The 12,762-nt window shown below is 41.7% G+C and overlaps 1 protein-coding gene across 2 annotated transcripts in view; it reads left to right on the top strand.

Moving 5' to 3' along the window:
- Window positions 1–12,762, top strand: part of ATP9B (ATPase phospholipid transporting 9B (putative)) — a 534,623-nt gene that overhangs the window by 306,610 nt on the left and 215,251 nt on the right. The window lies entirely within an intron of this gene.

The following is a 12,762-nucleotide window of genomic DNA, read 5'->3' as shown; positions in this document are numbered from 1 at the left end:
CCTCCTATCATTTTAAGAAATATTACAAGGACTATATCATTATACCCTTAATCACAGTCTGAACATTTATATGTGAGAGTACCTTGGAAATCCCTTTTACAAGTCTTCTGAGTCTGCCCAAACACTGATGCTCACACTTCTGTTAATACCACAATAGTCTCTGGCTCCTCCCCTGACCTGGTTCTACCCGGGGTCTGGGTCTAATACTGGCATCATTCTGATTCACGTTTCCTTTAGTAAGACATTTTGTCTGTCAATGATCCCATGTTCATGAACATGCCCTCATTGGCACCCTTCGGTAGTTTCTTCATGGAAATTTCTCTCAGGTTATACTAATGGACTACTTTGGGACAGCCAGTTGCTCAGTTTTCCACCACCTAGACCCTTTTTACACAAATTTCTTGAACCACAACCCTCAGAATCTGCACTTCCTTCGCTTATCTGAGGCGAGGAGTACCAAGTAACCTATTTATGAGCTGCAAGGTCATTCTGCTCTTGCCCCCTCAAGGACTTGCTCTTTTGATAACGGTCAACTTAATTCCCTGGCTTACCATTGGTAAAGGTCCCATAGGCCCTGTTAGCACTCCACTGATGCGGCATTTGACTGGACAACTAACCCCTCTTGCTTTCTTCATAGGGCAGACCCTCTTTCAGCTCTTTTCCTCTTCTTCCTCCCAAATAGATGGTTATGTTGGCCTTTTTTCTAGGACTTCTGCCCTCTGGGAATAAGTCCCTCCTTCCCTACCGGAGCCCATTTTCCCAAAGATGTAGGGGTTCTAGTCTTTTTTACTGCTTCTACAACCGCAATTCCAAAAAAGTTGGGACACTGAGTAAAATCTACATAAAAGCAGAATTCAATGATTTGTAAATCTCATAAACTCATGTTTTATTCATAATAGAAAATAGAAAACCTATAAAACATTTAAACTGAGAAAATGTACCATTTTAAGAAAAAAAAGCAAAGTTTTTTTTTTTAATTGGTGGCACCAACACATCTCAAAAAAGTTGGGACTGGGCAACAAAAAGCTGGCAAAGTAAGTAGTACTAACAAGGAAGAGCTGGAAGAACATTTTGGAACAGGTCAGTAACATGATTGGGTATAAAAAGAGCATCTCAGAGTCAGAGTGTCTGAGAAGTAAACATTCACAGAGGTTCACCAATCTGTTAAAAGCTTTGTCTAAAAATTGCAAAATAATTTCAAAATAATGTACCTCAACGTAAAATTGCAAAGACTTCTAATGTACAGTATCATCATCTACAGCACAAAATATCAAAATATTCTGATGATCTGGAGAAATCTCTGCACAGGGCCGAAATGCAGTATTGCATGCCTGTGATCTTTGGGCCCTCAGACAGCACTGCAGTAAAAACAGGCATGATTCTGTGATGGACATCACTGCATGGGCTCAGGAATACTTCCAAAAATCATTGTCTGTAAACACAGTTCACTGTGCCATCAAAAAATGCAAGTTAAAGGAGAAGTAAAGCCAGCAGCTCTCTTCTTAAAGGATCTGCTACTGACAGCTTGGTGCCAGATACCACAGCTTACCTTCAGAGGTCTAGTGGAATCCATGCCTCGACAGGTCAGGGATGTTTTGGCAGCAAAAGGGCAGGCCTGCTCAATTTTAGGTGAGTGGTAAAAAAAGTTGTGGCTGATCAGTGTAAAATACAGTACAGGACACGGGTCCAGTCACTTGAAGGTAGTGACCTGTAACCCATGGTCTAAGATTCAGTTCCTGTATCCTGTACTGTACTCCAGCATATTGGATTTACAGGTACATCAAAAGTGCTATGTTTGCAGAACATTAAGATAATATTACGTTGGGTTAAAGAGGGCACAAATCTGCACAGTGGTGACTTTTTACAATGTTGTGATTGCTAAAAACCTGGAAATTCATTTTGAGAAGGAATATTTTTGTTTATTTTTACAATTATTATATATACATACAGTATATATAATATCTACTTACCCATATACAGTGTATATTTATTTATTATTACTTTTTCTTCATGGGGAATCCAAACTCCCTATGCAGCTCTGCAGCAACATATCACTTCTAATTAGATCTAACAGATCACTGCAGCAAATCTGCCTGAGCCTCCGTACTAGGAGGAAGTGCTGTGACATCACACTCTTCCTGTCTAAACCCAATGCTTCTGTATTGTGTTTACAGTGACCTGCTACAGACGCTTCTATGGAGCACTGAGTAGCCAGAACAGAATCTCAGGAGGAAATCTTTCAGGTCCTGGGTTTAGCGATGGACCCCGACTGTCAATGACATCCAGCAGATCCAGTGCTAGTACCGATGGGGCCCATTTTAAAATGGAGATAAATGGCCTCTGTCCCTGTGCTGTTTTAAACCTGTGCCCAAGTATTTAGCTACCTCATCAAGGTACTATTGGATATAGCATGTGGTCTGCTTTATGTAGAGGGCTACTTTTCAACTATCCAGATCATGAAATAAGAGAAAGTAGTGATGGCTTTATGGTTCCTTAAGAATAAAGAGTTGACTTCTGACTCCTGTGTGGGCCCCCTCCCTCTACAGTTTTATTTCTGAATATAACAAAAAATAAATAAAAAATAGTACCCACTGTCTTTTATTGCAGAATAATCTCTGCTCTGAAATTCAAATAGACAGTAAAATATTTGCTCTACTTTATGAGTATCTTTACATGCTAATTTGTTAGTTATAAGTTGTTTCTTAATTGCAGTTCACCTGTCATCCCAGACAAAGTGATTCATTATTGTGAATTCTTTTCTCTTGTCTGGGCGACTCTGGGAATATTTAGAATACATGTAAGTTTATAAGAGGCCCTTCTCTGCCATCATGTTCATCCAATATTAATAGCACATTCATCTCTAGAAAGAGGCAGACATAATGCATTGGGAAATTAAGATGGGAATATTGATTAGCTGCTTCATTGTACAGAAACACAGAAATGATGGGGATGACTCTTATCTTGAGGAGCACGTAGCAAGTGGCTGTTTTAAAAAGCAAAGACATTTTTTCATGTTCTTAAATTACATCAAAGACTCATGTTAACACTTATGTTATATGAGCTTCAAAACACTTTTTTTTTCTTGAAAATAAATGCTTTGTTTGAGATACAAGAATTCTGAATATATTACAGTAGGTCATAAAATGTATTTATCTTTGGGGAAAACAAAAATCTTCCTTTGCAGTGGGGCTGACCTGTACTGCAAGGCTTAAATGCTTGCTTATGCCTTGGGGAGCAGAAAATGCAGCTTACTTACCTGCTCCCTAGGCAGCCAGCATTCTCTTCTGCCTATGCTCCAGCATAGGACTGTTCATCATCGTCCTCATATCCAACGCAGGGCACTGCATTATAGCTGATGAAGTCAGAAGACCCCATGGCTACTGGAGCATATGGGAGAAGAGGCTGTGTGGACCAATCTAATAACTTGGAGGGAACCTGCCTTGTTCGGGTAAGTAGAAGTGCTTTTTCCAGTGGAAAAGACCCCAGACGTAAACAAGCACTTAACCCTGATAATGTGGAAGCAGCTTCAATGTAAAGGAAAATTTTGTGTGTATATATGACCTTACCATCCTATAAACACATCATGAGCAGTAATGGGGTTGCACATGTTGGGCAAAGGAAAAATCTTCCCAGTTCGAAATCCTTTGTTCCATATCATAAAATACTTGTGTGGGCGATTATTTTAAGAAGGGGAATAGTAAGAATTGGGTTCCTGGAGCATTTAGGGCTTGTTCACATGCGTGTGTACACCATATGTTAAAGCTGCATTTATTAAACATCTCACCGCTCCAGGAGCACACATGCAGGCTGTAAACTGTCTCTTTGGCTGGGAAGCCACAGGTGCTGGCTATTACCACTGGCAACAGACGAAAAACAAGCTCGGGACTGCCGCACTCTTCAGAAAACCAATTTCTTTTATTGGAAAATCACATCACAGCTCAACAAACACAGCGAACAAGGAAAAATTGCTGATGTTTCGCACTAGCTGTAGTGCTTAAAGTGGAAGTAAACCCATCGATTTAAACAGTTAAAAAAAAAGGCATTCCTGGAATGCTAACTGCACATTGGCTGTGCTCTCAGCCAAACTATCAAACCATCCAATGGCTGGTGTCATAACGAATCACATGTGCAGCACCATAGCAGTTGAAGATTAAACAGAGGCAAAGATGGCAGCTTCCTTTGCTGAAAACGATGGGGGAGCTTACTTCCACTTTAATCATAGCTAAGCACTACAGCTAGTGCGAAACATCAGCAATGTTTCCTTGTTCGCTTTGTTTGTTGAGCTGTGATGTGATTTTCCAATAAAAGAAAGTGGTTTTCTGAAGAGTGCGGCAGTCCAGAGCTTGTTTTTCGTCTATAGCATTTATGGTGTGTGACGCTGGTTGCTGGGGTAGAGGTGGTGGAGGTTCCTGTATCCCAGAACTCACTGGGGAATAATACAGAACTAGGATAGAGCAAAGACAGCCATTTCCTGTTTTAAACAGAACAGCTGTGTGGTAACACCATTAGCTTCTGTGAGCAGGCAAAAGCATAAAGCCAGCCAGCAATACTGACAGTTCAGGGCAGAAGCAGAGGCATTGAGCATTATTGCAATTGGCAAAGATTTTTGTTTCAGTAAAGTTGGGCCGGACCAAGCCAAGTGTCAAAGAGATCAAAGTATACAAATCCATCTTGCAGAGAATTCACAAAAAATGTCTGCTAATTTCCTCTACTTCACTTTCCCTTTAAGCACTTTCCTCTAGAAAAACAACACTTTCATGAGCATTAAACAAGCATTCTTGATGTTTTTCCATTGCCTCAAAAACGTCAATTCAGAAACATGTAATAGATTCTTATGCCGTGTACACACGATCGGAATTCCGGCCAGAAAAAGACCGATGAGAGCTTTTCATCAGAAAATGCGACCGTGTGTATGCTCCATTGGAATTTAGCTGTCCGAATTTCCGCCAGCCAAAAATTGATAGCATCTTCTCAATTTTCCCAACGGAAAAATTTTCTAACGGAAATTCCGAACGTGTGTATGCAATTCTGACACGCCAAAAATCATGGATGCTCAGATTCAACTACGAGACAGAAGCTATTGGCTATTGGCTATTGAACTTCCCTTTTCTAGTCCCGTCGTACGTGTTGTACGTCACCGCGTTATAAACGATCGGAATTTGGTGTGACCGCGTGTAGGCAAGACAGCTTGACCCGAATTCCGTCGGAATTCCGTTGGGAAAACCATCACAGCTTTTTCCGACGAGAATTCCGATCGTGTGTACGTGGCATTAGATGCGTTATTAAGTGTTGCTTAGTTTTCGATAATCAACACACGTGTGAAAGTGCTAACTTCTTAGTATCAGAGATAGTTCAGTGGACACCAGTCTGTGGATAATAGTATCTGATATCCCTCAACATTTTTTTACATTTGATTTTGGGCAATAGCGTGCATATTATACTGGCTACATCACTTATCTTTCTGTATATCACAGGTATAGTTGAGTGATGTTTTTCACTATAAGTTCACTATAATAAGTAGCCATTTAATAACTTGGATCTAGCTCTGTTATTTCTAGATATGTCCACGACACCTATAATGGACAATATATCTTAACTTCTGATCTTCTGCTAAGCAAAATAATACCCATGTTTTGCTGAATACTTTGGCGTTAGAGTAATATAAGTAATATTTATAATAATGATTTGACTATGTAAGCATTAGAAAGGCTGCTCAATGGCAACCTTATCATACAGTCTTTAATGTATAACACCATGGGGGTTATTTACGAAAGGCAAATCCACTTTGCACTACAAATGCAAAGTGCACTTGGAAGTGCAGTCCCTGTAAATTTGAGGGGTAGGTCTGAAATGAGTGGAAGCTCTGCCGATTTTATTATCCATGTGCAATCTAAAATGCTGTTTTTTATATTTCTTGCATGTCCCCTCGGATCTACAGCGACTTTACTTCCAAGTACACTTTCAGTGCAATTTCAAGTGCACTTTGCAATTGTAGTTTGCACTTGTAGTGCAAAGTGGATTTGCCTTTAGTAAATAACCCCCATTGTCTATATATGGCACTGTGGGGCTAAAGTTGGCTCATGTGTTCCAATATATTGTGTGGTAGGACTGTTATTTTCTATTCTTGCCCACGTGCAGGATGTCCTTTCTCAGAAGCAGGTCAGTGGATATACTGGGAAATAGTCTGACTTCAAAGCTGCAGGAAGTCTGTCATGGATTTTACCTGATCATGTAGCTACTTGGTTTGTACTGCTGTTTCCATTTGGCTGCGCTTGGGTGCTATAGAGTTTCTTTTATTTACTTGACTATAGTATTGACCCCTTTTTAATATCCAATGTTTACTGAGTAACTCCTGGTGTAAATCATGCTGGTGAGTGACATTCAACAGCATTTTTTCAGCAAGTGAGTGATGTCTTGTTCATCCAGGCATTGATGGAGTAACCTGTCGAAATAGATAAGTGTTTTCACTGCACTTTTTAGTAAATCTGAGGCTGGTGAGTTGTCACCCACAACAGGATAGCAAGTGTGACGTCAACTAAAATATAAGCACTTCTTGACATTGGTATATTAAACACCAGCTTAATAATTGTGTGTCAGTATTTTCCTGACAAACAACGTTTCTCAGTTCGCATATGTCCAACTGCGTTTTCAGAGCAATTTTTAAATAGGTGTCCGGTGGGGTTTTGTTCACCGGTTCAGATGCAGATTTTTACTTGAATTTTTATCTGAACCTTAAAAACGCACAGGACTCTTTTTAGCCGAATGACCGCTACAGGGCGGCTCGATAACTCTGGGAGGGCGTACATTGACGTCCTCCCAGAATCCCTCTCACCCGGGAACATCTGTGGCTGCTGGGTCCCGAGGACCCGGTGCATCACAGATCACAGTAAATGGCCGCTGATAGCTGATCACTTGTAAACAAACCGGCGTCATGTCTGGTTCCTCACTCCCCTCTCTGTACAGATCGGTACAGAGAGGGGAGAGATCAGTGGCAGCAGCGCTGTGGGCTGGATGTGTAGTGCCCACATTGCTGATATATGCGCATTTCAGCCATCAATCCATCCATACTCAGCCATCCATGCTCGGCATACTCATCCATCCATCCATGCATAGTCATCCATCCATCCATCCATGCATACTCATCCATCCATCCATGCTCACTCATCCATCCATGCTCACTCATCCATGCTCAGCATACTCATCCATCCATGCTCACCCATCCATACTCCTCTATCCATCCGTGCTCAGCCATCCATACTCAGCATACCCATCCATACTCAGCATGCTCACCCATCCATACTCCTCCACACTCAGCATACTCATCCATCCATCCATGCTCAGCCATCCATACTCAGCATACTCATCCATCCATGCTCAGCCGTCCATCCATCCATGCTCAGCCACCCCATCCACCCCCATACATAATTAGCCATACCCTTCCATACTCAGCCGTACCCAGCCATTCTCAGCTGTACCTAGCCATACTCAGCCATACTCAGATGTACGAAGCCATACTCAGCTGTACCCAGCTGTTTCCAGCCATACTCAGTCATACCCAGCCATACTCAGCCGTACCCAGCCATCCCATCTATACCCAGCTGTACCCATCTGTATTCAGCTGTACCCGGCCATATTCAGCCATACTAATTAATGCTCAGTCATCCCATCCATACTCATCCATCCCCATCCATGGCTCATCCATGCCACATTAGTTCTCATTCATGCCACTACAGTGCCTCACGAAAGTGTAATAGGTAGTCAAATTAGATTTGAAACTTATGCCCCTAGAACACCTGACGGTGCTCCCTGCATGTTGGACCTCTCTATGTGGCCACACTGTGGAAAAGTCTCACATGTGCCATTCTCAGCTGTACCTAGCCATACTCAGCCATACTCAGATGTACGAAGCCATACTCAGCTGTACCCAGCTGTTTCCAGCCATACTCAGTCATACCCAGCCATACTCAGCCGTACCCAGCCATCCCATCTATACCCAGCTGTACCCATCTGTATTCAGCTGTACCCGGCCATATTCAGCCATACTCATTAATGCTCAGTCATCCCATCCATACTCATCCATCCCCATCCATGGCTCATCCATGCCACATTAGTTCTCATTCATGCCACTACAGTGCCTCACGAAAGTGTAATAGGTAGTCAAATTAGATTTGAAACTTATGCCCCTAGAACACCTGACGGTGCTCCCTGCATGTTGGACCTCTCTATGTGGCCACACTGTGGAAAAGTCTCACATGTGGTATCGCCATACTCAGGAGGAGTAGGAGAAACTATTTTGGCATGTACATGCTTTGTTATAAACATTGTGTAAAAAAATTATGTTTTCATTTTCTTTACACATTTTCCAAAAATGTGTAGAAAAAAATGACATGTTCAAAAGACTCATTATGCCTCATAGATTATACATTGCGGTGTTTTCTTTCCAAAATGGGGTCATTTTTGGGGCGTTTTCCATTGTCCTGGTTCTCCAGGGCCTTCAAAAGGGCAAGAGGTAGTCAATAAATTATATGTGCAATTTATGCTCCAAGAACGCCTGATGGTGCTTCTTGCATGTTGGGCCTCTGTATGTGGCCACTCTGTGTAGAAGTCTCACACATGTGGTATCGCCATACTCAGGAGGAATAGTAGAATGTGTTTTGGGGTGTAATTTTTGCTATGCATATGCTGTGTGAGAGAAATAACCTGCTAATATAACAACTTTGTGAAAAATTTGATTTTGCAAAGAATTGTTGGAAAATTTAAAAAAGCTCACCATGCCTCTAACTAAATACTTTGGAATGTCTGCTTTCCAAAAAGGAGTCATTTGGGGGGTATTTGTACTTCCCTGGCTTGTTAGGGTCTCAAGAAATGAGATGAGGCCCTCAGTGCATCAGGTGTGATCAATTTTCAGAGATTGGCACCATAGATTGTGGACTCAATAACTTTCACAAAGACCAAATAATATACACAGAATTTTCTGTCTTTTTTCTTTTATAGCGCAAAAAATAAAAAACCCAACAGTGGTTAGGAAGGGGGTTTAAGTGGGTAAGTGGTTAAAAATGCTTGGCGGCCGTCCAGCAGATATGTGAACCGGCTCCATAGAGATGGCTGCCAGTTCACATGTAGTTGTATCACCCCCACACCATCCTAAATACTTAACTCCTCGGTGTACCTGTCTGCTGTGGCTCTCTCCTCTCTCTCTGCTATTACAAGACACAGCAGCAGAAGTCATTGGCACCTTCTACTGTCAGTCAGATCCTGGGAAAAGAGAAAAAGAGGGGGGCTGAGCCATGCTGTTTGTGTCTATTGACTCATACAGCCCAGCTTGGGAACGTGCCCACATGTGTGCCCCCATAGCATACAGCTTGCTATGGAGGCACATGCAGGGGTGGAGGAGTGGAGCAGGGGACCCAAGAAGAGAAGGTAAAGGTCCACTCTGCAATACCATTGCACAGGACAGGTAAGTATTACATATTTATTCATTTAGGTAAAAAAATAAAAATTATATATATATATATATATATATGTATGTATGTATGTGTGTGTATATATATATATATATATATATATATATATATATATATATATATATATATATATATATATATATATATATATATATATATATATAAACTTTAGAACCACTTTAAAGTAGAAATATGGCCTCCTGTTAAAAATGGGTTGCTTCTTTTTCTGTGTGAAATTTAGAAAACATTTTTATAAAATTTCTAAGAAAAAAAACCTGTTGCAGCACTTTTTTTAAATGCATCTGCATTTACAGTTTTTCTCTTGTGCCGTGTACACACGGTCGGACTTTCCCGCAGAAAAAGTCAGACGAAATTACTTCATCTGATATTATGATCGTGTGTGGGCTTCAGCAGACTTTTTTTCCCAAAAATTCTGACGGACCTAGAAATAGAACATGTTTTAAATCTTTCCGAAGGAATCAATTTCTATCGGGAAAACCGTTCGTCTGTATGCTGTTCTGACGGACCAAAAAGGACGCAAGGGCGGCTATTGGCTACTGGCTATTGAACTTCCTTTTTCTAGTCCTCTCGATGTGTTGTATGCCACCATGTTCTAAACAATCAGACTTTGGTGTGATTGTGTTTAGGCAAGACCGTTTCAGTGGAACTACGTTGGAAAAACTGTCAGAGTTTATTCTGACGGAAAAAACAGTCGTGTGTACGCGGCATTAGTCGACCTGCAAATTTCCACAAATACCTGTTGATCCTGCCAGTGAAGTCCACCTAATGCAGCTTTCTGTGATGGTGTAACAACAATGCCACATTGCTCCTGAATTCAGAGCTTAGTTGCCATACTTATGTAGGCTCTCTCTACTAGCACTACAGTTATGCCCCGTACACACGTATGGACTTTCTGTCTGAAAAAACCTGGATGGTTTTTCCAACGGAATTCCGCTCAAGCTTGGCTTGCATACACACGGTCACACAAAAGTTTGCCTAACTTTCGACCGTCATGAATGCGGTGACATACAACACTACGATGAGCCAAGAAAATGAAGTTCATTGCTTCTGAGCATGCGTCAATTGTTTCCGAGCATGCGTAGGAATTTTGCACGTCAGAATTTGTACAGACGATCAGAACTTTTTCTGACCGAAAAAATTGAGAACCTCCTCTCAATCTTTTGCTGCCCGAAATTCCGCCAGCAAAAGTCCGATGAAGCATACACATGATCGCATTTTCCGACCAAAAGCTCTCATATGACTTTTGCTGGTGAAATTTTTGATTGTGTGTACGGGGCATTAGAAGAAACAATGTTGCAGGGTGTGGGGCTATCAGATTGTCACTGTTGATTCACAAGCCTGTATCTTGTGAGTTAACCCCTGACTACATCTAGTCCTGGCCATTTCTTTCTGGATTTGCAGTGCTCTGGGCACACCGATAGGCACACTGATGATGGGGACACTGCTGATGAAATACCGCTGATGGGGACACCGTTGATGGGGACATCATTGATGGGGACAATGCTGATGGGGACACGGATGAGGACATCTCTGATGGGGACATTGATGATGAGGAGTCTCTGATGGGGGACACAGCCGTGTGGAAAGGCTCTGATGGGGACACAGATGTGTGGAAGGCTCTGATGGGGACACAGACAGTTGGACAAATAACAAAAACTTGTGAGGTTGGTGGATTCTCAAAGCCCATGTTCCTGCATTACATTATCCATCAGCAAGCATTGTGTGGAAAATATCTGGATATGTCTTGTGTTCTGAAACATGTTGTTTCAGTAGTAAATTTTAATCGATCTCATGGACTTAATCATCGCCAGTTTTGTGATGTTCTGAAAGAAATTGATTCTAACAGAAAAGATTTGACCCAACCCACTTTTGTCAAACACTGACTGGCTTTGTAAATTGTAATTTTTTGCAGATTTGACAGACCATATGAATCAGCTGAATCTGAAATTGCAAGGTGAAACCAATTTGATTTGAGACCTATTTGTGCACGTTAAGTCATTCAGTGCAAAACTCATGCTTTTGGACTGGTGGAAGTCCATAATTTGGTTAATTTCCCATGTTGTGAAAAATTTCATGAAGAAAGTGTAACAGCATTTCCTTCTTCATTTGCAAATGAAATGGTTCAGGGCTTGCAAAAACAATTTCAGGAGCGATTTTCTGATCTTGATGGTAGAGCAGATAATATAAAACTGTTTCAAAATCCATTTGACTGCAATGTTGAAACACTCCCAAGTCAGTTTCAGTTGGAAATTATTGACCTACAATCAGATGGCATGCTGAAAGACAAATATAAAGAAGGAAATCTGATCCAATTTTATAAATCTTTGCAGCCTGAGCAGTTTCCAGATTTGAAGCAATTTTTGGTACAACATACCTGTGTGAACAAACATTTTCAAAAATGAAGTATGTCAAGTCCAAATACCAAGCAAATTTATCTGATCATTTGAAGTCCATTCTGTCACCAGCCATCAAAGTACTTGTCACCAACCATCAAAGTTCCTGTCACAGTATATCTGAATACCCAAGTACCTGTCTTAGCCCATCTGAGTACCCAAGTACCTCTCACGGTATATCTGAGTACCTGTCACAGCCCATCTGAGTACCCGAGTACCTATCACAGTATATCTGAGTGCCTGTCACAGCCCATCTGAATACCCGAGTACCTGTCACAGTATTTCTGAGTACCTGTCACAGCCTGTTTAAGTACCGGTCACAGTTCATCTGAGTACCCAAGTACCTGTCACAGCCCATCTGAGTATCCAAGTACCAGAGTACCTATCACCACCCATCAAAGTACCTGTCACAGTATATCTGAGTAATTGACTACCTGTCACAGCCCATCTGAGTACCCGAGTACCTGTCACAGCCCATCTGAGTACCCAAGTACCTCTCACAGTATATCTGAGTACCTGTCATTTGAGTACCTGTCACAGTATATCTGAGTACCTGTCACAGCCCATTTGAGTACCTGAGTACCTGTCACAGCCCACCTGAGTATCTGAGTACCTGTCACAATTGATCTGAGTACCTGTCACAGTTCATCTGAGTACACGAGTACCTGGGTACCTGTCACAGTTTGTCTGAGTACCTGTCACAGCCCATTTGAGTACCTGAGTACCTGTCACAGCCCATTTGAGTACCTGAGTACCTGTCACTGCCCATCTGAGTACCTGTCACAGCCCATCTGAGTACTTGAGTACCAGTCACCAGCCCATCAGATTACCCGAGTACCAGTCACCAGCCCATCAGATTACCCGAGTACCTGTCACCAGGCCAT

The sequence above is a fragment of the Lithobates pipiens genome, unplaced genomic scaffold (assembly GCF_037356315.1).
Source record: "Lithobates pipiens isolate NorthernLeopardFrog02 unplaced genomic scaffold, aLitPip1_a1.2 Scaffold_19, whole genome shotgun sequence".
Taxonomy (NCBI): domain Eukaryota; kingdom Metazoa; phylum Chordata; class Amphibia; order Anura; family Ranidae; genus Lithobates; species Lithobates pipiens.
This window is presented reverse-complemented; position numbering and strand designations above follow the sequence as displayed.